The 6,027-nt window shown below is 36.0% G+C and overlaps 1 protein-coding gene across 2 annotated transcripts in view; it reads left to right on the top strand.

The window, feature by feature from the left end:
- LOC306852401 (dedicator of cytokinesis protein 1-like) overlaps positions 1-6,027 on the top strand; it is a 231,446-nt gene that overhangs the window by 126,236 nt on the left and 99,183 nt on the right. The window lies entirely within an intron of this gene.

Raw genomic sequence — 6,027 nt, 5'->3', positions numbered from 1 at the left:
AATATTATTAGTTGGAAAAATGGTGCACTTGCCTTTAGCAACTGTATCTTGCATGTAATTGTGTTAGTAGATTAGATTTCTGTGCTTAAATGATCTGACACAAATGTGAAAATAATCAGTCATGGAACCAGAAAAGGGCACAGCTGCAACATCCTTCATCCCCAGACTCTATGAACGTTTCATATAGCGAATTTGCATCCTTTCCTTCACTAACCTGTTTGGCTTGTTTACGCTGAAATTTATGGAGCAATCTCATGAGTGTTGTCTTAGCCCGTGACTTGTTTGTCTTTGACAGTTAATTGCATCTCTTAATCTCGTGTGTTCCTGGAGCGACCTCACGCAGAGAGAATGATAGGAGTGAAAGCGCGTCATCTGTCTACCTCCCTGGAGTTCACCATCCCTCAGCTAACTAATAGAAAGAGAGACACTGCCTGCCCTGTGATTCAACATCATCACCCTGACAAACACTCCCAGCTTCCCTCTGAGGCCTGTGTGTCAAACTGCCTTTTTTTAGTGCCTCGATATGTGCATTCTTTTCTGGAAATATGGGAGTGTTTGAGGCTTTGTGTATGTATGTATTTATCTGTCTCTCTGTCCTACCTATCTACCTACCTACCGATATCTGTCTCTATCTATATTAGACAACATACTTTATTTTTCTAATTTGCTCAATGAGACCAAAGACTGCATGTTAGATTTACCCAAAACGAATTATATCCCATGGTTAACCACTATAGAGAGACATCAGTGGCAAATTCCAGAAGATCTGGCAGAGGTGAGGCGGGGTTCATGAGTTCTGAATGGCTGCTGAAGCCCTGAAGCTCACATCTCTGAAAACGTCAAAGCAAATTTTCAATTTGATGTTATCTTGATTTAATAAACCGCATATTTGAAGGTTAAACAACTACATTCTTACCTAAAAAAAAAAAAAAAAAAAAAAAAAAAAACTCCATTAAAACTACATTCTGAGACACAAAAAAGACCCAATGCCTGGAAAAGGCTCTCAGCCAATTAGATTTGGGAACTGGAAAAAACGTGTGTATATACACACACACACACACGCGCACACACACACACACACACACGCGCACACACACAAAGTATGTGCTTTCTTAGAAGTTTTGTCTCCAAGTTCATGCCCTATAACCATCACTTTAGCATCATAATACCACTTCTGTAAGAAAATCACCACTTTAACAAATACATTTCAAGACCAGTTCTTCTAAAATTCTCTGTTTTTGTTTGTTTCTTTGTGTGTGTGTACTATGATGGTTTTGTGTTGTTAAAGAACAGGTCACTAAAAATAGCTTTAAAAATAATTTAAAAAATGCGTCTCGAGACCTGTTCTTTTCTGTTGTGCTTCATTGAGCTGTTATTGAACACCAGAATGTCATGATTCTGTGTGTTGGACATGAATCAACCTCATTATATTAGGCTTTCTAAAAACCAACTAGACTTTCACACAATCCACCGACAAAGTCACTACTTTTTTTTCACCACTAGTTTTTTTTAGCCTTTTTTTTTTTTTTTTACTGTTTCAGATTTTCTTCTTGCAAAGACAGTTATGCAATGACAGTCACAAAATGACTCTCTCTTCAAGGTCTCAGGCTGATTGTTGTGAAGTTTTCAGTGGCGGCTAACATTTCTCAAGCAGGGTGATATCTGAACACTGTAACCCAGTACTCCTGAGTCAAATCTGATTTCTGCTTCAGTAATCTTGTCTTTCAAATATGAAAGATTCACAACAACCGATACAAGCCGTCTAGAGCAGCAGCTGTAAATCTTTAGTGTGGCACATAACTTCTTTTGTTTTGTCTTACAGAACAACCTTCTGGTCTTATGTTCCCTTCTTTTTAACAAGCAGTCCTGCAGTCTTCCCTACATTTTCCCTCGAGTTTCTGCAATAGTCTGGTCTTTCCTTCAGTGTACAGTACCGTTCAAATGTTTTGGGTCAGTGAGACGTTTTTTTTGTTGTTGTTTTTTCTGCAAGCACACATTAAACTGATTAAAAATAGCTTTTTAAGCAACCACATGATTGAAGAATCATTCAGGTTTGTAGCGTTAGTGGTATATTTTGCACATTACAGATTAATACTTATAATTATTATAACACTATAGTATAAGGGGTTTGTCAGGTCACTTACCCTATGTGTAAGCCTTATCAAAAACCACAAAAAGAGTCTCGAACTCTTATTCTCGTGCACATGTGTAGACAGCAGGGAATAGCAATCCATACAGGAGCAGCATGTGTTCTCAAAATCCAATAATATGTAATCTAATGGAGTGTGGATTCCTCTGCGGGTTTAGAAGCAGGTTGATCTCAGAGTTACTTAGCTGCACTTCTGCAGGAGTGTCATGTTGAGCATCTCTAATGCTTTCTGCGCTATTGGATTATGTCTATTACTCTAAATCATTTGTTAAGGGCCTCAAGGAAGGCGAGATAAACCGGTGGTGACAGACCCTCGGCGACTAGCCGTCTTCGAGGGCCGTTCGGGATCGATGTGAGCTGCAGACATCATTACAAACCTTCAATACAGCAGCCAAACACACGCTGGCCGAACAACACGCAAACAAGATCGATACGGCTGCTAGGAATCATGGCATTGTATTAATACTTTAAATCGAATCTGCAGTCGAATCAGCATCGTAGGCATCTCTCCTCCTCCTTGTTCCCGCTCAGTTCTGAGTGTGATGTATTACTAGTGTAACCCGGTTGTCAGGGAAAGCCCATCCCAAATGCATTTCCAACTCAATTAATCAGAAAGGGTAGCTACTGCCGACGGCTCGAGTCCCCCAAAGAAGCATTAGCAGACCTGGGATTATGTAAACAGCAAAGCGTGTCTTTATTTATGTAAGCCTCTAAAGAATTAATTCATCAAATTATATTTTCACAGTTGCCTCGTGTTTGATATTGTGGTATCATAGCAACAGCCGAGTGGTTTTCTCTTCCTGGTCTTTGTCATCCTGAGCTCTTGAAAAATCAGCTTTATCTTTGAAAGACCCTGAAATGAAAGATGGAAGATGGCAAACTTAATAAAGTGCTTTTATTTTTCACACTGCTTTCATTAGTGCTGCTTGATATGGTGAGAATAACTATTGCCGTTAGTCATACTTTGAGTTGAGCATATGCTGTTTGCGTTACAGATATGAGTGGAACCTCAAATCACGCGCCTGAACATAAGATTTGGATGAAAAACTGTATTGTGACATAGCAACTGCATATAGCAACCAGGGTTGTATGTCATTCAGATTTTTTATTTATTGTATTTTTTATTATTCAGTATTTTATTTAATTTTATATTTAATTTAATTTTTAAGCTCCATTCTGTTTTGAATTGAGAGATTTTGCAAGTCAAATGTAAGGAGATAAAATTATAGGAATTCAAATAATAATAATAATAATAATAATAATAATTATTATTATTATGATGCAGCATCCTGAATTGAAAATGCTTTATCAAATTAAATTCAAATTAAAGTATTGTAAACAGTATTGTAATTTAAATCGGAATGGAAGGAAGTGATCATTTCATTTTAATTATTAATTTATCTAATTTATCGATCTTATTGAATTATTAATTTATTATTTTACACGATTCAGAAGTTAAAATGCCTTTTCAAGGCTAACAGCAATTTGAATTTGAATAAGTCAAATTAAAGTGAATTAAAATTCATTCAGCCTTAATTTTATTTTTTATTTATTTATTTTTACTTGAAAAGCTAAAAGATTGTCAGGGCAAACTTATAATGTTGGCCTTTATAATTTGAAGATTTGGATACCTGTTGGATGAATGGATGGGTAGATGGTGTATTTTTATTTAGTAATATATTTTATCATATTTATTTTTAATTTTTTTTTGTTCTTGATCGGGGTGGAAGAAAATTTAATTTCTCCGAATGCATCACTTTTAAATTAGTCTCCAATTCAACTTGCAATTCAACTTCCTGTTAGGTGTGGCTAATGAAATTCAAATTCACACTCATACTGTACAAAGACTCATTGTACAGTAAATCCTGCATCTATGTGTGTCATTTATGATGCAAACAGCCACACATAAGAACTTAAAGTGCATATATAATGATGAAGTCACAGCATGTTCTGAATGGTAATCACTGTAGATCATCTCATGTCGTGTGAAGCGTACAGACCCGCAGACATGTATCCAAGCAGTGTCTTCAATTACAGAGCCACATCTGTTCAGTCACACACGAGTCTCTGCAGGCTTTGGTTGTAAGACGGTCCTGCGCTGCAGCGGCTGTGAATCGTAACTCATCGATGTCGCCTGAACTTCTAGTTCTGTGCTCAGGTGAAGCGTTACAGCGAGCTCTTCATTTTTCCTGGTGACAAGTTCATCTGCCTCACACCGCTGCTTTCTCATGCCAACGCTAACTACAGGAGTTTTCTGAGAGAACGCACTCTCATGGATGGATGAATGGACAACCTGTCCTCTTCCCACTTCAGTTTCCCCCAAAAATCAAGTGAACTGAGCTGTAAACTTTCATCTGAGACCTTAGAATCTCTCTCAATCCCTTATTATTTATTTATTTTCCTACTATCCAAGATGCTCTTGTTTTTCAGATGGGGAAAAGGTGTTTTAGATGGATACATTTTTATTTTATTTTATTTTATTTTTTTAATATTATTACTTAAAGTATTGTGATTGCACCACATTTGTTGCAATTGGCCATTCATTAGTTGTTGTAGTATTAAATTGAATGAATCCTTGAACTTCCTTTTTTCTATTTATTTATTATTTTTATTTTTTTTAATATTACTTTCATATTTAGAAATAGTATGCTTGCACCACAATTCAAAGGGGAATATTTTAATTTAATTAATATAATTTATTTTTATTGTAATAGAACTTTTACATTTAGGTCAATCTTAAAATGTTAATTTTATATTGTTAATACAAATTTAGTGAAACACTGACCTTGAGGTTGTTTTTTTTTATTTAACAAAAAATTATTATTATTATTATTATTACTTCTGCACTTAAAAGTAATGTGGTGCACCACATTTGTTGCCATTGACCATTCATTTGAAGATTAATATTTTCATTGAAAAACATCCTAAATGTAGAAAATATCCTTTTCTTCAAACAAAGCTGTCTAAAGTTTTGACTTGTGGACTACTTTTTTGATGCTTTGTTTGTCAGAAATTTATGGAAAAGAGCTTTGTTTCTTTTGAGTTTTCAGGACTGAGGACAGAAGCTTCATATGCTTCTCCAGTGTTGACCTGCTTGTGTGTGGTTTCTGATCGAGGCATTGAATGTGTTCTGGCTCTTTAATCTGGCCATAGTAATGTGCATGTAAAGAATGTGCTTTCGGGTATGATAACCGATAAAATCAAATGTGTTAATTATGTAAGACTAATAGCATCGTACAGAAACATGGGGTCATATTTCATATTCATCCTCCTATGTCTGCAAGTTTTAATAAAACAGGAAATCCCTCCCTTGCTCGAGTTATTTCTTTATTTGCTGACAGGAGCGTGGAGTTGTTTGAGCACAGGGTGTCCTAAAACACTGCAGGAACAAATGAAAGTGTGGCACTTCTAGAGAGCGTGTGGAGGCCGAGAGCTCACCCTAATCCGGCTTTAGCTGCTGCCTTTCTGTTATTTATTTATTTGGTTTGTCTGCTGGGTTTTCTCCTGGTGATTTCCCCTGCAGGATATTATCAGTGTGCTTTCTCAGAATGAGGCCTGTTCACATTCAACACAGAAAAAGAGTTCATATGCTTGTGTAATATGACCAGGATGTAGCTGAAACAGTCTCTATTTTCAGCACTTTGCAATAGAAGAGGGTTTTTTGTGTCTATCATTTCAGCCAAACCATCAATTTCTTCTCTTTTGACTCATATGTATTGTGCTAATACCGAGATGTTTTAATAGCAGATGAATCTGTTCATTACTCAGAAGTCTTCATGTTGCTTTTTTAATGCATCATAATGTTTTTGTAAATATATTTGTGTTAATTATTTTTAAGGTCCAGTAATTGTATTATCTACAGTCGATGTGGTGCTGCA

Source organism: Barbus barbus (genome assembly GCF_936440315.1).
Source record: "Barbus barbus genome assembly, chromosome: 32".
Taxonomy (NCBI): domain Eukaryota; kingdom Metazoa; phylum Chordata; class Actinopteri; order Cypriniformes; family Cyprinidae; genus Barbus; species Barbus barbus.
Note: the sequence above shows the minus strand (reverse complement) of the source record. Positions and strands in the feature narration are given on the sequence as shown.